Below are 25,408 nucleotides of genomic sequence, written 5' to 3' on the forward strand. Positions count from 1 at the left end.
TGTTGTCCACACCGTCTACTTTGGCCATGCTGAAATGAATTCTTTACTTCTTTCCATACATAACACCCTTGAGTGACTTTTCATATTCTCATTCATCACAAGTGCACTGTGTTCATCAGCCCAAATTCAAATTCCATTCATCATCTGAGCACCAACTCCAGTGACACCTCCTGTCCCCTCGTGGATGTACAGGACTCCTTCCTGTTCTCAACAATGATAGAGCCCCTGTGACAGCATTTTTGTTATTCCTGCCATTCTCCTATCAGTTTGCTAAATGGTAAAGTTTAAAGAAAAGAACTTCTATCTAATTACCTTCATATCTGTTCACCCATGGAAACTATCGGAGGTCTGTCTCATAACTATGCTATGGAATCCTTCATGGCTCAAGGGACCTATGCTGGCCTCTCCCCTCTCACTTCATTTTACATCTGTGCAGAAATGGAGTGCGTGGAACAGAGTTTGTGTTTGATGGAGTGGCATGATGCTCAGATGCTTACGCTAGTGTGAGCAAGTCAAGGACGTATTTTCACCTTTTTCTGTCAACATTTCTTCGAGTTCAACACAGAGGCAAGTCTCCCATGACATCAGAGAATGTGCAATTTTGGTTGGTCCCTTGTACTGTCTTTTTAAAATGAAGAGATAACTCCACCAGCCAATACTTTTCTGCATCCATTTATATTCTCCATAAACCCCTTGCTATGGGCCTGTGTGGCCAGTGGTCTCTACAGCATATGCAAATCCAGCACTTCACATGGGGCCTCACCCACAGAAGCGACCAGACCAGCACAGAAAAAGTGCTCTGGAATTTTCTAATTCAGTCTTTGGTCTTATAAGTTTACATGGAGTTATTTAGCTTTACAAAATAAGCATCGACTTGTACTCATAAAACAGCTAATAATTTGAAAATGCAATATTAGAGAATATTTAAGTAATCTCTAATAGTGGCAGAAGTGAACGATGTAATACCCAGAAGCTGCCTGTCCTTACGGGATGCTCTGGCAGGTGCTCTGTTGTCGATTTTAAGCAATCTCCAGAACACCTGCAATGAGTGTGCTTATTATACATGAGAAAAAAGAAGCTCAGAGAGCTCAAATCATTTGAGAAGGAAATGAAACTCATTTTATTGAGTAATGAAATGCAATGTGCTAATATCTTGATAATAGAAGACTAATGATGGGTAAATGTTTACTGGATAGTATTACATGACAAAAGAAAGCAATTTTTATTTTCAATTGGTTATAAAGCAATTTTATGATGCCACATATATGCACAATGTAAAAGAAAAAGAAAGGCTATGCAGATGTTATACCAACATATCAGAAGTGCTCATTTAATGACAAGACTTTGAATAATGGGTCTGCAACTACTTTATTATTATCCTTATAATTATTATTAATTTAATTATATTTTTAAATTTGTGTAAAGTTTAGATGTTATTTTTTGAAAAGAAGTCAGTGTCTTTTCTTTGTCATTATGTGTGCTTTTAATTAATAAAGGCAAACATAATCAAGTTTGGTGCAGGCGGGGTCTTGCTGGCCCAGCACTTAGGTTATGCAGTAGAAGGAGCAGTACTGTCCGAGCCTGAGACCCAGGGCTGTGCTGCAGCCTGTGCACTGCCAGGACTTTCTGCACAGCCTTCCCTGGCAGAGTACTGACCGCCCCCAATATGCCAACACTCCCAGCCCTCAGAGTTACTACCTGGAGCTCTGATCACTCTTTCCAGGCAGCTGACAGGTTCACAGACACTTGCCACATCCCACAGGCCCCCTCAGCTTTTACTTCTGATGACGCAGAGTTTCCTGGCCTGTCTACCTATGGAAAGGCAATATCATCCATACTGAGTAGCCCAGAGGCCAGCAGGACTGAAGGATCAAGTTAGACAGCTTCGGGCCCCCTTCCAAGAGTCAGCTCCTATGACAAGTCAGAAAAAAATAACTTCCGGTGTAGTCTTTCAGGGGAGGAGCGAGGTCCATTGTGTCACTTTGAATGCAAAGGACCACAAAGGACAAAGCACAGGAGCTGCCCAAACTGTGACAGTTTTGTCTGTTTGCTTTAAAACCACAATTTAGAAGAAAACACATCCTATGGAATCCCAGAATAAAGTTTCTACAATCTAGGAGAATAAAGCAATGATTAAGTCTTGAAAACATGTAGAAGTCACCTTTTAAGGCCCTGAAATCCTGTCCCCTTGACATAGACAACAGTGATTGGTTTTCCTTTCATAATAATGAGCTCAGGGCCTCCCCTGGTGACGCAGCGGTTGAGCGTTGGGCTGCCAGGCTGCCTGCAGCCTCTGCAGCGCTGGTTCGTTCCTGGCCGCCGGGGAGGGTCCCACAAAAAATAATAATAATAATGAGCTCAGGCATCAGGGAGAACTTTCTAACTGGGGAGAGCATCCGAGGAACACAAAAGTCAAGATTAGCCAGTGTTCCCATTGGGAGAGGATTGAATCTTCAAGTCACTTCAAGCAGAGTTCCAAGAAGGACACTGGAGTTCTGGCCTTTCTGGCACTGAGGAACACATTCTATGAAAACAGGACAAATCATCTGAAAACAATCCCATTTAAAATAGTGCAAAAAAGATTAAAATAGTTGGGAAAAAACATAATCAAGAAGGCAAAAGACTTATACATTGAAAACCACAAAATAATGCTGAAAGAAAGTCAAGAATACTCAAGCAAAAGAAAGTGATCCTGTCTTCATTGATTGGAAGATTTAATATTGTCAAAATGCCTATACTACCTAGAATTGATTACACATTCACATTCAATGTAACTCTTACCAAAATCCCAATGGCGTCTTTTTTATAAACAGGAAAAAAAAAAAAACAAACCCAATTCTAAAATTCATATGGAACCATAAAAGACACCAAAGAGTCAAAACAATCATGAGGGAAAAAAAGAAATCTTGAGATCTTACAATTTCTGATACATTTCTAATATATTACAAAACTACAATAATTAAATTTGTATGATACTGACTTAAAGCTATTGTCATAGACATGTAGCCCAATAGAAGAGAAAAAAGAGTTCAGAAATAAGCCCACACCTATATGGTCAGCTGATCTTGACAAGAGGGCCAAGAACGCACAGTGGTAAAGAATTTGAGCAAATTCTTTTGGGAAAACTGGGTATCCACATGGCAAAGAATGAAATCAGAATCCTATTTTATACCATATACAATAAGTGAGTTAAAATCAGTTAGAGACATAAACATAAGACCTAAAAATCTCCTAAAGTAAACATAGTGGAAAAGCATCATAACATTGGTTTTAGCAATGCTTTTTGGGATGATATCAAAAACCAGCTAAAAAGGCAAATAGACAAGTAGGGCTACATCAAACTGAAAGCCTTCTGAACAACAAAGGAAACAATTTTTTTTTTAATGACATATTTTGAAACCTCTGTTTCCTTTTTTTTTTTTTAAGATTTATTTATTTATTTTATACAAGAACCGGGATCCAGGCCAGATGCATGGGAGGGTGAAAGGATTCACCAGAGACAGAGCGGGGAGCAGAACAGGCAGACTGATGAAATACACTGCTGAGGGAAGCAGCGGACATGACAGGAGAGGTCTGCTGTGCCATGTGGGACCCTCGCTGGCTGACTGGGATCGAAGCCACGCTGCAGAGGCTGCGGACAGCTTCAGAGTGGGGTGCTTAACCTCCTGAGCCACGCGGGGAGGCCCAAAGGAAACAATTAAGAGAGTGAAAAGGCAACTGATGGAATGGGGAGAAATATTTACAAATCATGTATATGATAAGGCTTAATATCCAAAATATATAAGGAGCTTCTATAACTGAATAGCAAAAAACACAAATAACTCAATTTTAAAAAAGCACAAAGGGCTTGAAGAGACTTTTTCCCCAAAGCATACAATTGGGCATCCAGTATATGAAAAAGAAGTTCAGCATTATAAATGATCAGGGAAATGCAAATCAAATACAAATAAGATATCATATCACTCCCTGTTAGGGTTACCATTATAAACTAACAGACAAATATAAAAAATAAAATAACAAGTGTTGATGAGGATATGGAGAAATTGAAACATTTATGCACTGTTTGTGGAATGTAAAATGGTGCAGTTACTATGGAAGACAATGTGGAGTTTCCTCAAAAATGAAAAAGAACTACCACCTGATCAGCACTGATGTGGAGTTTCCTCAAAAATGAAAAAGAACTACCACCTGATTCTCACTTCTGTATAATCATCCAAAAGCATTAAAATCAGGATTTCTAAGAGATATTTGCACCCCTGTTCATTGCATCAGTGCAGCCAAGAGGTGGAAACAACCTAACTGACCATTAGAAGATGAATGGATATGACAATGTGGTATATATTTATTATGGAATACTATTTAAGCATAAAAAGAAGCAATCCTGTCAGAAGCTATAGCATGGGTGAACACTGAGGGCATTATACTGAGTGTCAATCACAGAAGGACAAACACTGCATGATTCTCCTTAGGTGGCATGTAAGAGTGTCAAACTAATCAAAGCAGAAAAGAAGGGAGGTTGTCAAGGGCTGGAGAGAGGGAGAAATGAGAAGTTACTATTCAAGGATGTAGAATTTCAGTCATGCAAAGATAAGTAAGTTCTACACATCTACTGTACAATAATGTGCATATATTAAAGCATTTTATTTACTATCCTATAAAATTCTAAGAAGGCAGATATCATGTTATATTTTTCACTGCAATTAATTAAAGGCAGGGGAGAGGACCACCCAGTGGGTCTGACATTCAATTTCAGATGTTCAAGAAGTGCAACTTTGACATCATTTTCTGTGATTATAATCAATCTTTTCATCCCCTATCTGCCAGAAATGTGAGAATATTTCAGTCAAATCAAAAGTCCTCTTCATCCCTGAGTAGTAGCTATATAACCAAGGTGACAAAGAACAGAAGTATGTGTATCATTTAGATCACTTATTTGTTGCTGTATATTAGCATTGACTTTAAAAGAGATCATTCATAAACATGTGGGAGGAGTAGTAGTGGGATTCTGACTATGTCGCTCTTAACCTTTGTCAACACATTGGCTTTATTTATTCTGCCAAAAACAAGGTGCCAGTCCCTAAATGTCTGCAAACCAAACTGGGTTATCTGGCTCCTCCTGCTGTTAGCTATTGTCTTGGATTTTTTTTAAAGGTTTATTTATTTATGCATACAAGAGATGGGGTATAGGCCAGAGATGCGGGGGGTGAGAGGACCCACCAGAGACAGTGGGGAGCAGAACAGGCAGATTGACTGAAATACACTGCTGAGGGGAGTAGCGGGTGAGATAGGAGAGGTCTGCTGCACCATGTGGGTAGCTCCCTGGCCAGGGATTAAACTCATGCTGCAGAGGCCTCAGATTGCTTCATAGTGTGGTGCTTAACCCCTTGCACCACCAGGGAGCTCCTATTGTCTTGGATTTTTTGGCAGAACAGATTTTGGAGTAATTCAGTGGGTTGGAGAGTTGTCTAAAAAACCTAATTTCCTTAATTGTATAATCTGAGGAGGAGGTGAATGTACCAAGAGGGCTTCTTCTCTGGAGGAGCCGTGTTTTTGAGATGGGAACTTACTTCGGTCCTTGAGCTTGTGGAACAAATAGATTAATGTGCTTACTGGACTCCCTTGTCTGTTCTCTCCAGTATACACTGGCCATGTAGTTGGTATGGAATTGACCCTATTTCCAGAGCCATATGCTCTGGCTGGTCTGAGTAATTAGTGCAAGATTGGGCATGAGACTTAGGTTAGTTCATGACCTAAATGAAGCCAAGAGCTTTGGTTTGATAGTTGAGAAAAGAGATGTTTTTTCTTCTCTGGAATATGAACAAGGATGTAAAGAGCCCAGCTTGCTGAGCAGTCATCTTGTCTGCACAAAGAGAATTAACCTTCCTTTGTAACCTTAGGATGCTGCTGACTCCATAGAAACATGAAGAAACAGCAACATCACTGTGTCCTTCATGACAGAAACAAAACACTAGGTCAAATTTCACCTGAAACATTTTTTGCACCATTTGTAAGAGTCAATAAATGGCTCTTAATGTTTAGCCAGTTTAAGTTAGGTTACTTGAGCAGGTTACTTTGAGCAGGTTTGCAAAGGAAAGCAATGGATGTAGGAACCCCTTAAGTCAATGATTTCTCTTTTTCTCCAAACTTTGAGCCCTGGGAAAAGGTGTTTTCCTTCCCAGAGTATTGGCACCTGGCTCAGGGTACCTGATGGCACTACTAGTTCTGGTACACTTTAAACAAAACCTTATAGATTGAGGGTTTGGGGAATTCCCATGTGATCTGGGCTGAAATTCACCAAAGAGTAGGAGGACTCACAATTCATATTTACCCTGACATATAACCCTTCGGCCTCTGGGAGACTGAGACTCTTCTTAGAGATATGATTTCTATGGAAAGACCACCAAAAACAATCAAGTTTGTCACCTTTCAGGCTTCTCCATCCAAGATGCCAGCCAAAGATCTCCTGTCTGGAGGGTCAAGAGGTATACCAGGTGATGGCTTTAGACTATTCCCAGTGATTTTATGCTCAAATGACTCTACTGCTGAGCTGCAAAGTGAATGAGAATCAAGGGTGGATAGAGAGGAAGAAGAGAAAGAAATCTGTAAAGGAGTATTTCAGCACCTGCTATAGAATCTCAACATAAGCCTGAAATAGGCTACCATCTAACTAACAAGGTTCCTTTCTCTATCTTGCCTTCTTTTGTATATACAATAAGGATGCCACATTAGGACTCTCTTTGTAATTAACACTACAGTCAGAAGACACTAGCCTCTGAAGGGCGTCCAGAGATCATCTCAATCAATAGTTGTAACTCCTTGTTTTTATTTAGTAGTGAAGTGCTTTCTTCTAACCATCTATTGCTTGGAAACTCAATCTAGAAAATAAATGAGAGGGGATCTGCTCTCCCCAAAGAGGGAAGTGGAGCAGGGACTATGGTACCCTTCACCTGCCCTACCCATTTCTGTGGCTTTAACAGACTCTCTTGGCACTCACCTATTTTCCCTTGTCTCTTTTATTTAAGGTTATTCCTCTTGTCTTTCAACTTCCGCTATGTCTCCTCCTGAAGATTCTTCTGTTGAGTCTGCTCTATCAGTGTGCATGTCGTGAGAAGTAGTGCTGTGGAAGCCATGTCCCTCTCTAGAGCAGTCTCATCCTGCCTCATCTGATGAATTCCCAACTGCTCGTCCTTCCTCTGGAAGGAGTCTCATGCATGCTCAAAAAAAGGTCTCTGGATAGCTGGGGATCTTAAAAAGACTGGCATAACCATGTTAAAGTGTTGCTTTTTTTGCTGTGTCAACATGTGGGTTGACAGTACAAACCAAAGATGAGAAATGGGCCTTAGCATCAATCAGATGTGTGGCACCTGCTGTGCTAGTTACACTAGTTATACTCATCATCATCATATCCTTTACCAACTCGTGCTGATGGAGGAAAAGCTAGTTCTACTTAAGAATGTCCTGGGAGAAGCAATAAAAAGCTATTACAGTTTATGAACTACTTACCCTTGAGTGAAAATCATTTTAATATTATATGTGATAAAATGGAAAGTACATAAAAGCACTTCTGCTCTTGACTCAAGTATGATGCGTTTTTCAACGAAAAGAATGTTTTCAATTATTTGAGTGAAAGAAGAGACTGCTTCAGACTTGGATATGTGGCTAATGTTTTTTCAAAAAATGAATGAAATGATGCTGTCACTTTATTTTATATTTTTTTAGAGATTTGTTTTTATTTATTCAAGAGCTGGGGTACAGACCAGAGCACGGGAGGGTGAGAGAATTTCCCAGAGACAGAGCGGGGAGCAGAACAAGTAGATGGACCGAAGACACTGCTGAGGGGAGCAGCGGGCAAGGCAGGAGAGGTCTGCCGCACTATGTGGGTTTCTCCCTGGCTGGCCAGGAATCGAACTGGCACTGCAGAGGCTGCAGACCGCTTCACAGCGCAGTGCTCAACCTGCTGCCCCACCGGGGAGGCCCCGATGCTGTCACTTTAAAGGGTCCACTGACAGTATTTGATGTTAATAATAAAATTTGAGCTTTCAAGCGAAAATTAGAATTTTTGAACACTTACATCTACCACTGTGATTTTGATGAATTCCCAATGTTTAATTGCTGCTCTGATGAGACAAGAAGTGATAATAATGAATGTGAATTTTTGGTTGTGCAGTGAATTATGTCAGCATTTGGGATATCTGCCTGAATGAATCATTAATCTCTGTATGACCAACTCATGAACAAAATCAAACAGGGGCAAAAGATTTGCTCAAAGTGCAGAATAAAAAAAGAATTTTAATAAAATAGAGTAGGAAAAGTTCATGGATCTAATTTGAAATTTCCCACAGAAACTAACTTTTAAGGTGTGTCAACTGTCAAGTTTTAGTGTAATATCAAAGAAGGAAATACGTAAGTATCTGAGGATACATACAGCGACATGAATAATTACAATACCCTTTCCTTTTTCAAAGACATTACTGGTGAGAACCAGTTTTACTTCACTTAAAACATAGAACCACAGATTGAATGCAGATGCATATGTGAGAATCAAATTATTCTCTTTTACTAAGCCAGGTATTGAAGAAATTCATAAAAATCATGCAGTATAAATGCTATCCCTCTCACATTATTTTTGTAGGGAGGATACAAAGCTTTTCATATCATATTTGCAATTTATTTAACATGTAATGTGTCTACTCTTATTTTTAAGTTTAATAAATACTTAAATTTTTTCTAATTTTTTTTTTTATTTCTAACAGAACTATTTTTAGATGTAACTCATAAAACATGATAGCTTCTTGGGGTCTCAGTAATTACTATGATGGGAAAGGTTTATAGAGGTCAAACAGTTTGAAAACCACTTTTTCTCTTTACTTCTGCGTTTCCGGGTAGCATTCACTCCAAACTGCTCCCAGTGTTACAGAGGCAGCTCCACAAAAGAGAGTGGAGCACTGCAGCACAAGGAACAGGCGGCATGTTCCCCACCCAGACTTCCATGCAGTTGGCTTTGGACTACAGGTCCTAGCGTGCAACTGGGAAAAGGGGGTGGAGCTAAGCGGCCGGGGAAGCTCTTAACAAGGAAGGCAGCTGGACTCTGAAAGGGCCATTTGCTTCCCCAGCTTCGGCTTGCATCCAAGGACTCGGGGGCACTTAGAGGAGAGGCGTTAAAGATGGGCACGTAGAGACAATTTGGAGAAGCAAGTCAGTGAGAGACAGGTGGGGAGGCTGTTCTGGGCAGAGACAATGACAGTCATTATCTTGCTTTGTACTTTTCATATATTTTTTGCTTTTATACCACCAGATTTGCCTGGCTCCTTCTATCCATTTCTTGTGTTTCTTATTACAAGGTGCCTTAGACTTGTGACAAGCTTTGAAACCTCAATAGGTCTTATTTGGTTGGACATTTGCCTATGAGAAATGGGTAGTTTGGGGTAACTCTTATTAGTAATACCCTTTCTTCCTCTCTCTCTTTGTGCACAACAATTCTATTATAGATTTTCCAATTCTATTAAAGATCTTTCACACTCAGAGTTTGCCTTTGTGCAGAAGGATGACAGACTCCCTTTATAGTGTGCTAGTTTGGGGGTTGCTTGGTATCCCTTTGTTGTGCCCTAACACCAGGGATAAATTTCTTGAAAACACACACTTTCTGGACTTACTTGACTTCCTCATCTCACTTCTCTATTTCCAGACCACAGTTCCCAGGTTCTTCCAAATAAATTCTGTAGATGAAAATTCTAATCTTGGGATCAAATTCTGGGGGAAATTTAATGAAGAATCCCTTTCTTAGAACACTTGACTCATCAAGACTTACTTTAGCAGCAACTGAGTTTAACTCTTTTACTTCATGAAAGGGAAAACTAAATGCCAGAAAGAGGTAACGATTTATCACAGTGAAAGGCAAACCAAACAATCTGCCTGACCGCACAGATCCATATGATTTCTACCAGGCCCAGCCTTCTTCAGGGTAATTCAGTCAGAAGGCTCTTCATATCTGTTCATTCCCATTGACTCCACCCACACAACATTGAGAATCAGCATAATCATCCTACAGGTATTCTTTTTTTTTAAATATATTTTTAGTAGAAGAACTGGGGTGCAGGTCAGAGGTGTGGGAGGTGAGAGGACTCCCCAGAGGAAGAGTGGGGAGCAGAACAGGAGGATTTACTTACACTGCTGAAGGGAGCAGCGGTTGAGACAGGAGAGGTCTACTGTTCCATGCAGGTAGCTCCCTGGCTGGGATTGAACTCAGGCTGTAGCTGTGATAGAGCTGAGGCTTAGCCTTTAGGCCACCAGGGAGGCCCCCATGGGTACTCTTTTCCATATTTGCTTTGGCATTTTTAGCACCTTCTGTTGTACCTTGGGAACTTAAGGCATGAGGCTTCCTTCCTCTTCCAACTCCTGTTTTGACATCAGTAATTTCATGACCTCTAAGTCCTGAGCTCCTCTATGTCTATGAGGGGTAGGAGGACATGCCAATGGGTAAAATATGACCCTCTACCCAAAACTTGAAATCTCAGATTCATTTTGTCATCTGAAATGCGTATGATAATATGCCTGTTTCTTATGTGAATTTATTTGGATTCTCCCACCCCCCCCCCATTTAATTTTCCCTAATGGCTAGGAGATACTTGAATTAAAAATTTTGACTATCAACCTGAAAAACTATGTGAATGAAAGAATAGACAGAAAAACTGTAGCGATCCTCGAGTTCTGGTTTCTCAGGATTTTGTGTGTGTGTTTGTTGTTCCAGGCATGGGCACGGCTGGCTAATGTTCATTGATCACCATCTATGTCAGTGCTTGTCCTTTGGACATTTTTCAAGGGGAGGAGGAGGATTCTTGCTGTCCCCAGAACTTTTGTAGTTCTCCCTTTCACGGTGAGAATAAGCAAGAGTCACAAGCCTAGCCTTTTATTCTTGGGTCTTATGTTACCAACATAATACTTTGCACAGCTTTGATATTTAGTACCCCCTGCATCTGCCCCCTACCAGCCCCCATCTAAGTGGTGGGCAGCTCAATCAGGTGGCAGTGTGGTGTTTCCTGTCTTTGCACCTCCATCCAGATCTGGTGCTACCAGCTAGAAGGCTTTTATAAAGTGAACCATGGATGTACTCTGGAATTCTTCACTGCTCATAAGACAGCACCACAATGCTCGTGTCAACTATAAAAGGAGTAAAACTTGGTCTTTAATTTAAAAAAAAATGTGAGCCATGTCAATTTTCCTTGGACCCAATATTTTAAAGCTGATTTGGGATTTCAAATTCTGAATAGAATTAATGAGTTGGAAACAAATGTGGTGCTCCTTCTACAAGACTATTCTTGGAAGCCAAGAATTTTATGTGTTCAGGAGAGGTTTCCATTATACTCAAGAGTTCAAGACGGACTTTGTTGACACATCAACCTCAGTGGTAAACCTTATTTTTCTTATGAACTTGGGGTCTTCTAGGGAGGAAATTATGTAATCAAAAACTTCTGAGATTCCTGTTTGAAAACTATAGATGAACACTCATTCCAAAGAATAAGAGTTTTTCTTTTTTCCAAGAAATATCTTAAGGCCATGCATTTATTTTCCTGGTGGGAACACCAACATTTCAGCATTTCAGTCATTCCTTGCCACCTACTATGATAACATTCAAGGTTGTTGAAGAGAACGCACATGGAGAGACAGCATGATCCATGGACTGACTTGCCTTAGGAATAGGGATACAGACACTGCCAGCACTTGATAGAGTGGGGATTAGGTGGTGTTTATTACTTGGTGAAAATGACAATATTTAGGGTTTGGTTGGATAAAATTCCCAAGTGAAAAATTTGACTCCAAGATTAACTGAATACTTATTTTAAGTTTTTTTATTTTATTAGCTCATTGTATATCTTTTCCTTCTGATTATAAGCTAACTACTCATTCACTTGCTAATTCTTTTAATAGTTTGGAGTACCTTTTATGTGACACAAGTGAGCTAATTTTCGGCAATATTAAAGTGAACAAGACAGGGTTCTTGCCATCCCACTGCTTACAAATGCAATGAACATGTTCTCATTGAAAAAATTATTAAATAAAAAACATATTAAAAGGAACATTAAAAAAGGAACCCTGTCTCAGGGAGTTCTTAGTGTATATTGTGACTTCTGCCTATAGAATTGACTGTTGGTGTTGGTGGGATTTATGGAATAATATCACATGTCTTTCCCACACATGGATATGCAAGTTTACCCAAGAATGGAGCATGATGGGATGAAAAAACACTGGACATAGCACGAGGAGGCTGAAGTTTTAGATCTAGATGCTGAATAGCATTGAGCAAGTCATCAAAAGTCATGGACGTCCATATAATCACTCATCAATACAGATATTGGTCAAGGTCTCTAAGCTGTAGACCTTGACTCCAAGGTGAGGGCTAAAGTTGATGCCACAGCTTCTGTATATCTCTATGGGTAGTGGGCCAACTCTGGCAGCAGCAATGCTACTGCCCTCCAGTGTAGGGGGCATTTCATGAAGGACCCTGCACAGGTGGGCAGGGCCTGGCCCCAGGGAACACTGCATGAGCCCAGATATTCCATCCAGTTTTTCATGAACCAATTCTTACTTGACTCCTTCACTTCTTCAGTCATCACTTTCCCCATTTGTAACATGAGGAGTTTGTATTAAATATCAATAAGTGATATTCAATGTGCCATACCACAGCTGCTTGGATATGTGAATTCCTATCTTTTTTAAGATTTATTTATTTATACAAGAACTGGGGTAAGGCCAGAGGTGTGGGAGGGTGAGAGGATTCACCAGAAACAGAATGGGGAGCAGAACAGGTAGACGGACAGAAAACACCACTGAGGGGAGCAGTGGGCGAGACAGGAGAGTCTGCTGCGCCATGTGGGTATCTCCCTGGCTGGCTGGGAATTGAACTTGTGCTGCAGAGGCCATGGACAGCTTCACAGTGCTGTGCTCAACACCTGCACCACCCAGGGGTCCCTGAATTCATATCTTCAGTGATTCTGTAAACTCCAAAATTGCATGTATTGAATAATAATTGCATTACTGACCAGGATGCATGTCAGTCATTTACCCTGGTTCTCACATAGGGGGCTAAGGCCAGGAAGCCCAGGATATTGGGGCACAAACTCTTTGGTGGGGTTGGTCATACCCACAGCTATCAGCTGGGGGTTCCTAAGGGGACCTTAGGAAATGTGATGTCATTCTTCTATTCCACTGGTAACAGAGGCAAAGGGACTGACTTATCTAAAAATTTTTCTTTAAGAAAAATTTTCTGGGCCTCCCTGGTGGTGCAGGGGTTAAAGACACAAAGCAGCCTGAGTTTGATCCCCGGCCAGGGAGCTAACCTACATGGCACAGCAGACCTCTCCTGTCTCCCCTGCTGCTCCCCTCTGCTGTGTATTTCTGTAGATCCACCTGTTCTGCTCCCCACTCTGACTTTGGTGAATCCTCTCACCTCCTCACCTCTGGCCTATATCCCAGCTCTTGTATGCATAAATAAATAAATCTTTAAAAAAAAGAAATTATGGTTTCTAACTCACCAAATTTCACCCAGGAATACCTCCGTGCTCAGGCTAGCAACCCAGCACACAAGGAGGTGGGTCCTAACAGAACAAAGAGGCACCAAGAAGAAGGGGAAGGCTGGGGGAACTAAATATGGCTACACGTCACACCTACTTCTCAGCTGTCAGCAATCTCTCAGTTCAAACGAATTTTTCATTTGCAGACAACCATTTAAAAATTTATGTGTGTTCTTTCATTGTTTATATACATAAATAATACACATTATTTATGTGTAACTATATGTAAATTATAATTACATATGAATTATGTATATGCATACGTAAATTTAATTTTTCACAAAACCACAACATTTTTTATCTTGCTTAGTTCACTCATGAGCATTTACTCAGGACATGAAGTAATCTTTAAACACAAGTATTTTAACAGTGACACATTTTTAAAGTTATGCCTTTATGAGTAATTTCTTCTGTTTACATATTTAAATTGCTGTCCTCCAAATGTGCTTAAATGTTTGAATAAATGTCCAAAAAGACTTGGAGGCAGCTTGTTTCCAAAGCCATGGCCTTCAACCCTTTCTACCAGGTCTGGAGGGTCCTGAAAACGGCTGGTCTCTTGCAGTCAGGGAGCAGGCAGAAGACCAAGGTGCCGACAGGCTGGCATTTGGGGGTCCAGGATGTGCCTTCATTAATACCCATGAGTGGGTACTGGGGGGAGGAGACCACATCACTTTCCTACTTTCTCACCAAACATATAGCACTTGCATAAATATCTAATCAAACTTGGGAATTGCCAAAGCATAGAAAATAGCAATCACGTATGTCCAAGCCAAAAGTTCCCTGATATATCTGAATTTTTTTCCAGGAGAATAAAAATATTCCAGCATGTTCACTTAGCAGAACAATTGCTGCCACTTCAGGCTGTTGGGCCGAGTCTAGTCTCCCTGATCCTAAGCCATTCCTTCTTGTCCTGAGAATGGCTTCAGCATCATCAGGTAAAGGTCAACATTCAAGACACTTTATCTGCAGCTCCACGTCGCCTTTGCAGCCTTATTGCCCAAGCTTTTCCCTTCTCAGATTGCTGGCGCCCTGTGAGCTGACGACCACCAAAAACAAAGGTTGGCTGCCTGTCTGCCACGCCAGGTGGGCTCTGCAGAGTCCTGGATCACCTCCTCCGGCCCTGCCGGGTGCAGCTGTGATCTTTACTTTGCATCTGAGGAAACGGAGGCCAGGAGTCTTGCCACTCTCTCTGTGGTTTCTGATGTTTTCCTTGGAGCTTTCCAACTGGCCTTGTGCTTTCTGCCCCCCACACTCTTATGCAGTTCAGCCCGCCTGCCCTGCCCTACTTTGTTCCCCTGCCTGTTTGAGGTCCTATTCCTTCCGCACCACTTTACCACCCAAACCTCACCCAATGCCTTGCACACAAGCAGAATGCACAGTCACTAATGAGGAATTCAATGTGTTTGCTGTATCTCTGCTTAAACATCTTAAGATCACAGGATGGGGAAGGCTCTGTCCCTCATAGTGTCTGCACACAGTGGACAGTTAAGAGTTTATTAGATAACAGAGTCCCCATCCCTCCTGGAACAAGAAGCACGAAGGGTCTTGTACCTGGTGGAGCGTCCACGACCCCGTGTCAGAAATGTCTGTTCGGGCAGCGGGACACACAGCAGGCAGGAGAATCTGAAAGTACACTGGAAAATTTTGCTAGTTGGGTCAACTCCAATTTGGCAAAAACAAGCCTACTGCTTTTTCTCCTGGGCTCTTTCTCCCAACATCGCTTATTAATGCTAATTAGTCAAGGGTGTGCTGTGATGCAGAACATTTGTGACCCCTAAGAATTAGAGAGAGACTGTCATTTCTCAAAAGACCCATAAGGGGCTGCAAGAGTCAGCCATGGGGAAGGAAGGCAGGGGAAGAGGAACGTCTCTCCAAAGAATTGCACAGAAATAAGTGCAAGTGAAATAAATCCACATATAAAACAACTGTACAAATGTTAACAGTATTTTCACAGCTGGGTCTCCTTGCTGAAAATACTTAGCACTTACTTTAGGAAGCTCACTTCTAAACAGCAATGGGCTGACTGATGGCAGGAGCTGAACCCTGATGGAACTGACTTTGAACTTCAATTTTGCCCAGAAGGGAATGAAAACAATGACTACTTAGAAGCGAGGATGTTCATCATCATGCATTCACCTCGGCAGGGTGGTGAGTGAGCTTTATCTCACAGCTGAGGATACCAAGGCGGGGCTCAGTTTAGGAAACCCGACTCAGAACGTGGGGCATATTTATATCTAGACGAGGACTCTGGATTTAGAACAGTGGAAAACACCAACTTTGTCTGTTTCCATGGCACTGCAAACACCCACTTGAATAACTGCCCAGTCACTTATCACAGCAGGATTAGTGGTCTTCTAGAAGGATCTGCATTCACAATCCTGGTATTTATTTCCTGTAGATGTTAAGAGACTATGCAATGGCCTTTGGTTTCAAAAACCGATGCCCTAGGACATGACGAATCATTCTGACTCACTTTTAGGGATTGTCCCCTTGGAAATGCCACCCAAACAGCATGACGAGGAGTTCCACAGATGTTAACAAAAATGCCCCTTTAATTTCAAAGGCTGATGAGCAGCTCTAGTGATGAATAAGCTCACTGAGTAAAAAAAGAACATCGTAAAGGTTGCTGTTGATAGAAATCGATTAATGATGTCATCTTTCATACATTTATTTAATTACTAATTCCTGAGTGATGGGACTACTATATGTCAGAATACAGGCCATGGGAGCATATGAGTGGAATTAGACAGAGGTCACATTTCAATACACTTACAATCTAGCACATATCATTTCTACTCACTCATGGAATTTTCTCATCTAATGGTGTTGGGGCCAAAGCAAGGGAGTCCTCAAAATTACCCCAAAAAAAATAAATTTATGTATGTAAGAAAACTGTCTGTATGGAGAAATATTCTTCTAGGTTAAATTAGGTAAAATATTCTTTGCTCTTAACCAGCTCCTTGAAATTGTGCAGCATAAATACCTTACACCTCTTCACTGCTCTTTCCCCACTTCCCTGACCAGGTTTCGAACCCCAAGTTTCAGGTTCTCTTGTGGCTCACCTTTGTGCCATGGAGCCATGCGGGCAGAGCTAGTAGAAGGAGGGAGGATGCCACAAGTTAAGATGAGACTGGAAACACAGACAGGGCACAGAAGTCACAGGTGAAGACACCGGTTTTCCTTCAGGTCTATAATTTTGAAATGATCCTATGCTAACATTCTCTTTCTTCCTTTGGTGTAGAGTTCTCTGAATTATAACATTTCTAGATGTGTATTACCATCACCACCATCATAACTGCTGTATTACCCACCAAACAACCTCCCTCTCGCTCCCCCCATGTCGTCCAGACTTCTGTCTTCTCCTCAGGCCTTGTCTGTGGTTCATCCTAGGTGATCTGCACCAGCAGTCCATTCTTTTCATTGCTGAGTAGTGATGCATCAAATGGTGTGCCACATTTAGTTTATCCTCTCTCTGCCTGAAGGACATCTGAGCTGTTCCCAGTTAGGATTCATTACAAATCAGGCTGCTTATAAACATTTGTGTACCAATTTTCATGACAGCTTAAGTTTTCAATGACTTTGTGTAAATATCCTGGGGCAGGATTCCTGGGTCATATGCTAAGTGTATAATTAACCTTATAAGAAACGGCCAACCTCTCTCCTAACATGGCTCTACTATTTTCCAATCCCATCAGCAATGTACATGAGTTTAATTTTCTCCATTCTTGCCAACACTTGGCATCGTCAGTGTTTTTACTCATTTTATCTTCTCATAGCTAAATTTATGTTCTTCTAATGGCTTGTGGTATTGGACATCTTTTTTTTTCATATATTTATTTGCCATCTTCATATTTTTTTCCAAGAAGTATTTATTCAAGCCCTTACCCTACTTCAATGGGGTTATTTGATTCCTTGTGAGTGAGTTATTAGAATTCTTTGTATATAAGAAACAAAATCCTCGATTGAATATGTGACTTGAAATATCTTCTCACAGTCTATGGCTTTAGTTTTTCAGGTTTTTGATAGGGATTTTTCAGAGCAAAGTATTTTATTCTGATCAAGACCTATTTTTCCTTTTATGGGCCATAATTTTGTTTTTTTTCCCTAATGCTTTACCCAAACCTGAATCATAAAAATTGTCTCCAAAAATTCAGTTCTAAAAATTTTATAGTGCTATGTGGTAGTCTTAACTTTTGATGACCAAAGGAAAAGAGTTACCTGATAAGCAAATCCTTTATTTGCAGTTTGTTCCATTTTATTCTAGAGAGTGAGGTGCCTCTGGGTAGGACTGCGCTCTGTGAAGAGCTGTCTTACACAATTTAAAATTCAAAATCATTTGATAAGCATGTTTTTTTTAATCATGCATGTCAGATTTGGTTACACACCACATCTGAACTATCGTGAGAATAATTATAGTTTTCATCTATTTCTTTTAATGTGGCCACCCATTACAGATTCTTCATGTGGTAATTATGATGCCCTACTCCAGATGCAGACTGAGGTATTACCTATAGTCAATATATGGGCAGAACTACAAATGTGCCATCTGAGAAAATAAGAATTCCAAGACATATTTTCTCATATAGGTTTTGGAGAGAGGGCTATATATCTGAAATTTAAAGACCTCCTGGTTTGAGGTAGTTCTTATAGCAGTGACAAGAACTGTCTTCTCCAGGCAGGTCCTGCTCCTTGTGGAAAGTTCTCACTAATGTGACTAAGGATGGGAGGAGGGGACATGATGTTTTAATCAACCTACATGGACATGTTTTCTCTTGTAACAAAGGAGGATTTCTGATGCCTTTCCCACTTTTCTTTGAAGGATAAGTAATGATACTAACCAGACTCTGAATATCAGAGAAGGCCTTTGTTTCCACATTCTAATACATGTATTCACACCAAGCAAGATGACTGACCTTGGTTAGGCTCAAACACAGAGACCTCGGCCCCCTACCTGTCAGGGATAGGATGATGTGTGTGTGTCAGGACTGGCTTGAAACACTTGGCAGAGGGACAGAAGGAGAGACACGGCTCGGGGCAGTGCTGGGCACACAGTCCTGGGCAAATCTGCCATTTCTGGTACAGCAGTGCCTGGAGTTAAACATTATATTGGATATCAGACAGAGGTGCCCACTTCTGGGGTGGCCTGAGGGGAAATAGGGGCATCTCTATCTTAATTGTGAATCGCTTTATCAGATACTTTAGTCCAGCTGGTGGAGAAAGTATCCTTCCGATGCACGTCCTTCCTTCCCATTTACCGCTGTCCAGTGAGGGGCCAGTTGATTTCATTCTCTACGGGAAACCAAGTCAGCCCTGAGATAGTTCAGGAACTACTTTCTATCAGCTCCAGAAGCTTCTCTGGACTGAAAATTTCAAAAGAACAAAACCCAGGAGCTGGAAGCAGCAAAAAGGAGGGATTTGACTTTCTATTCTATTCAATTATATGTTTTTGTTTTGCAGAAATCAATTTGGGGAAAAGCAGTTAGACATGAGGCAGGGTTGGTTCAGGGGTAAGGCCAGAGCAACAAGCTCAGAATGACTGCTTGTTTTTGTGATACTAAAAGAATCGACACTTCTTTTTTCTTCCCCAAAGAAAACAGAAGCTCATTATCCTGACAGAGGAAGTCCAGAAGTTTTTAGGTGGAGATTAAACCTTATTCCCAAACACTGAGACTCCTGTTCAGTTTCTTGGTGAAGAGATTTTAGTAGCTTTTAAAAATGGTTAGCAGACTAGATCGGTTGGCTTTCTAAATAATTTAGAGAACTTGTGACCTGGAGCTTTCATGGAGTTGATGTAACTGTTCTGGAAATCTCTTGACTTGAACTTGAGACTCACTTTCATACAGCTGCAGAATGTCCACCGTCAACAGCAGTCAGTACCCAGAAAGCAGGAGGGGCAAAGCCGGGCGGGGGAAGCCGCAAAGGATTTTTTCCTGGGATGCAGTTCTACATAATGGCCACCAGGTGTCTGTCTTCACACAAGCAGTCTTGCTCGTGTTAACCCCATAAAATTTGACTGCCAGATTATTTTTAAAACCAAAGCAATTTTCTAAATGTTGGTTCACGTGGGCATAAATGTGCAAATCTAGAGTGAGATCTCAAAGCCAAACTAAATAGTTTGCAATTCCTCATCTCAGTAGGAGTAATCAATTGGACCTGTGTTCATCTTCAAATGTTGTTTGCGGGAACTAACTGGGTCAGTAAAGGGCCAACGGATTTGGGAAAAAGAAAATCATTTGTCCTCTTCCAAAATCTCATCATCTGGTGTTTGTAAAATTCAAGGCTTTTAACATGCAAGCAGGTTTATGTTCTCAGGAACATTTCTTTTGGTAAAAATAGCCACATTATATTCTGAGCTGGCTTCTGTACTCAATCGTTTCACTTGATGGCTCAGTTTCTACCTTAGTTTGCGCTCCAATTTCAGTCCCTGGCCCTGATACAGTTGGAAAATATCTGTACCAGGAAGTGAAAGAAGGAGATTTGATTCCTTTCTTCCCAGAATTGGAAGTGACATTATAATAATTGCCTAATTTATAACTCTAGCAAAGTCTAGAATGCACAATTGATGTTTTCAAGTCAACCCTGAGAAAAAGTGCTGATCTTGGGGTCTGCAAAGACACATCATCAGACTGAACAGCTTCATGGATGTCTCTTTATAACTCCCTGCCCTCCCCCTAGCTTTCTATATCTACAGCTATATCTATATCTAAGTCTAAGTCTATATCTATATCTAAGTCTACCTATATACCTATATCTATATATTTGTTTCCCAAAAGACAGTTTAGAAATTCCCCTTTTTATGCGTGCTTGCCCAAATACGAAAATCTCTGAGATGTCTTCACCTACTACAGATGATACTTGATGAGAAGAAGCCGTGCTGTCCAACAGCCATCGTGGAGGGTTCTGGGGAGGGAAAGTGCTAAATGTGGTGTATTTCTAAGCACTGTGCTAAACTTGAAGACTTCCTATTTTGTGGTTAATTTTTGTTTGAATTTATTTATTATTTTTATTTATCTAGGGCTTTAAAAAAATTACTTTCTCCAGCAACTGTATACATTAAGTTATTTGCTGTAGGAACAAATCCCTTTGCTTCCCCCAAAGTTCGTCTGTTTTTTCCTATTTCTCAAGTATTTGGAGGTGTGTTTGTTAAAGTTCAGTTTACTGCCAAAGTCTGTATTCCTTAATGCCATTTCTTCTGTTCATCAACTTGACCAATGTTTATTTACTACTTACTGTGGACATCAGGCAGAGGATAAAATTAAAATGACCAAGAATCAGTCCACTCTCTCAAAAAGCTATTATTCCAGTGAAAATAATTCTACAATCTGTTTTCTAAATATGCTTCTGTATTGTATCAGATACTTTAGGCTGCAGGTATTTGTGTCATAGACCACATTTCTGTTTTGTCTGTCATATAGCATTCTTTCGATGCTATGTTTAAAGATCATTGCTACTCAGATGTGTGAAATGAGTTATTAGAATGGAGATGGAGCTCAGTGATCTAGATGTTTCCATTAAGTCACCATGCAAAAGATTGCTCCAGTATTATTTAATTAACCTAATAGATGCAGCAGAAAGGCAAGTAGAGAGGCCCATTCTCTGTAAAGGGAATAGAAATTCACTTTATAAAATTATTCTCACTTGGCTTCAGTTGTCTGGATAGAATTATTTTACTTTTATTATAATATTTAAATATTTACATCTGTTTCCAAAATGTCCTGGAATGAAAGAATTAACAGGAAGCAAGTTCTACAACTGAAACCTTTCTCTCAAAGCACAGCATCTACGTTGATGATGAAATAAAAGAACTAGAAAACCAGAAGGGAAGCTTCTAAATGCCTAGATGGACCCTTGGTTAGACTGAAATGGAGAGAATGCATCTCTGTTTCCTCTTTAAACCATTCTTAAAAATCCCAGAGTGTTCCTGTATTTCTGAATCATATACAGTGTTGTAAACCGATGTTGCCCTTATAAAAAATAAATAAATATTATTCTAACATATATATATATATATATATATATATATAAAATCCCAGAGCACATGTTAAAGCAGTAGTCAAAAAGTCAAATGAATAAAAAGAGTTTCAATAGGCAAGATACAATGATGGAGGGGAAAAAATGCTTTTATTTGAAGGTGTCAAATCTGGGCCAGTTACTAGGAATTGAAAAGGAACCATGCTGTTTTGTAAAACTGAAAATAAGAAGTCTGCTCAAGCAGGAAGGACTCCAGTAAAGTCTGTACGAGATAAATTCAGGGTCAAGAAGTTCTCCATACTCTTTCATTTATTTGCGGATTCCAATTGGCCAGCTGTAAACTTTTGCTCCATTTGAGGTTCATCCACCTTGCGATCACCGCCTGTCAGCCAGGATTTAGCCACAGGCGTGTAACAATCAGACGGGGCCGCACCCTTGCATGGCCCCATCTAGTGGGATTAGCAAATGGGTCATCCACTCACAGGAAGGACATTATGGCTTTATGATGACACAACCACACTTTCAGCGGCTCTCAGAGTGGACTCTGACTATCATGCACCAGGGAGTGTTTGGCTTTAGAGTGTAACCAGCTTTTGGTCAGCCATGAAGTGGGAGAACACATTTTAGGGAGAAATGAACATGACCTTGAAAATACTGACAAGGTGGAGATACATGCTTGGGAAAGAAACCTAGAATGGTCCTGTTGGGACACCACTGGGGGAAGTAATAAGGATGAAGACAGGGTAAATCGAAAAAATGTTTTGATAAATCTTGTTACCAGTAAGGATCATAGAAACCTATCTTGTATTAGTTACATTTAGAAGATGATTTGCAGCTGAAGAAACAACTATGATCCATGACTCGGGACTCTTCAGGTGGTAAGTGACAGAACAACCAGCTTAAAAGGCTTAAGCAGAGAGAGAACAAACCTGCAGTTAGACTTCAAACCTAGCTTGAATTCGATAACTAGACCATATCCTCTGGATCTATTTCTCAGTTTGTTTTAGGTTGGTCCTTCCTCGGGTTCCTGGTGTTAGGCCTCTTTCACCTTACAGGCACATTATCAAACACCCAGCTGGAGAAGCTAGTCTCCCAGAGCTTAAATAATAGTGTCGACATGGAGCCCTAACTTGGTCCCATGTCAAGTCCTAACGCAAGCACTGCAGCCAAGCCAGAGTGATGAGAAAGACGCTTTATGATGGCTTTACAATGACATGACCACATGCCTCCTTGGTAACGCGAGGGGTTAAGTGTCAGCACTATGAAGCTATTGGCAGCCACTGCATCATGAGTTCTATCCCTGACCAGGGAGCTGACCCACATGGTACAGCAGACCTCTCCTGTCTCACACACTGCTCCCCTCAGCAGTGTATTTCAGTAGAACTGCCTGTTCTGTTCCCCACTCTATCTCTGCTGAAACCTCTCACCAACTCCCTCTCCTGCCCCCTGCACCTATGGCTGGCACCCCAGCTCGTGTATGCATAAATAAATAAATCTTTTTTACAAAAAAAATTATTTATTTATTTATACAAGCACTGGGTACAGTAGGAAGCGCAGGAGGGTGAGAGAATTCACCAGAGCCAGAGCCGGGAGCAGAGCAGGCAGAAGGACCGAAGTACACTGCTGAGAGGAGCAGCGGGCGGCAGGAGAGGTCTGTCGCGCCATGTGGGACTTTCCCCGGCGGCTGGGGATCGAACTGGCGCTGCAGAGGCCACCGGCAGCTTCGCAGGCCAGCGCTCAACTGCTGTGCCACCAGGAGAGGCCCAATAAATAAATCTTAAAAAAAAAAATGACATGACCACACTGACCAGGTTCTTAACTGAAAACACCCAAGCCACCTGCCTGCAGCCTGGGCTCTGTCAGAAACCTTAGTGCCCTCAGCGTCCTGACACCGAAAGAAAGTGGAGTCAACATTAGGCCACAAAACAAAATGTCTAAACTGAGTCTCCAAGAGGCCAAGGAGCTTGCTAGGAAGTTATCGCAGGAAGCGAGAAGCACAGACTTCTAGTGCCCAGTCCCTGTGGTGTGCCCTGGCATTCCAGAATAATTCTAAGTGCTGACAATGAAAGGTTTTTGGCAGGGGAGTGATGTAACTGAAAATAAGAAGTCTTCCACTCTACCTTCTGGAGAGGCTTCGGGGGCACTTTGAAAGGTAGACCAAAGGTAGGATGACAAGTTGGGAATGTCCTGAGGCAGGACACTCAGGGCCGGAAGAGATGCATTGCAGAGTAGAATCAACTAAAACAGCTTCAATGAGAAGGGAGAGGAAGCCCATCTTACCCCTTTTGCCTCACTCTGAAAAATGTGTTAGAGTTCAGTTTTCCCCAAAATTTGCTATTGCTTGAAGTCCTTTCCTATGAACTTGTCATCCATTTCCTAAGTCACCCACCTAACACCTAGTCACAGAGGCCGCGTCTGACACTCCGCCAGGCAGTGGAAGGAAACCCAAATTGTGTAGACCCTCTCTTCCCTCAAGAAGCCACAGCCATACATGCTGTGGATGCCTCTTTCTCTTTCCTCATCTGTGAAATGCCTACTAGTGACTTTTGCCAATTTTCCCACCGATGTGTGTGTTTATAATTGATTTTCAGAAATTATTTACACTTTCTCAATCCCCAGGCATGGCTACATGTGTCACATATATATTTTCTCTCTTTCTGGTTTGGCTTCTTTAGATTTTTCATGAAATATTTTGATACTAGATGTTTTTATGTCAAGATATTCAAATGTTATCACAGTGTTATTATCAAAATAGCAGCATTTTCCCTTATGGTTTTGTATGTGTGTTTGGTCTTAAGATACTCCCATTCAACATCATAAGGACCTTCTTATATCTTGTTTCTTATATATTGTTTATATCTTGTTTAAAATCTCAGTTTTCACATGTACATCCTTCATGATTGAAATTTAGGGTTTTTTTTAAAGATTTATTTATTTATACAAGAACAAGGGTACAGGCCAGATGTGCGGGAGGGTGAGAGGATTCACCAGAGACAGAGCGGGAACAGAACAAGCAGACTGACTGAAATACACTGCTGAGGTGAGCAGCAGGCGAGACAGGAGAGGTCTGCCGCACCATGTGTGTTGCCTCGTGGCCAGCAGGGATTGAACCGGCACTGCAGAGGCTGTGGACAGCTTCATAGTGCTGCGCTCAACCACCTGCGCCACCAGGGAGGCTGAAATTTAGTTTTTGTATGATGTGAAGCAGGTATTACTTTAATGTTTTCCATACTGAAAGCCAACTTTACAGCATCAATCACTATTCATCTAGGTGCAGTATCACATGTGCCTTAGGTAAGTTTCCAAGTACATATGGGTCTATATCTGGGACTTCTATTGAGTGTGTGTGTGTCCCTTTCAAAGTGGTTCAGTATCATCACAAAATCCTTCTATAATCTTTATATAAATACCTTGATATCTGAATGAAAATGACCTTTCTCTGCCTTCTGCCTCTTGACTTTTCTTAATTAACAGTATCTACAAGACTGTATATGATTTAGGGGAACAGGTTCACACCATTTCAGATCTGTTACCACATTGCTCCCACCACCCAAATACCTGGAGCCCTGCCCCATAGTTCACTGGACTCTCCACCACCCACCACCCCCTGATTATTCTTGGCTCTTTGCATTCTCAAATTTTAGGATGTTTGTCAAGTTCTGTGAAAAATTCTGTCAGGGATTTAATAAGACTAACATTAGATCAGTCAAGTTTATGGAGAATTGATGTAGTTATGAATTTAACTATTGTTAACCATGGATATAAAATATATCTTGATTCAACCGGGCATTTAGAGTCATTCAATATATATTTTATGAAGGTCTTACATATATTTTATCATTATTCATGGGTGTTTTATATCTAATTGA

Source organism: Talpa europaea (genome assembly GCF_964194135.1).
Source record: "Talpa europaea genome assembly, chromosome: 10".
Taxonomy (NCBI): Eukaryota; Metazoa; Chordata; class Mammalia; order Eulipotyphla; family Talpidae; genus Talpa; species Talpa europaea.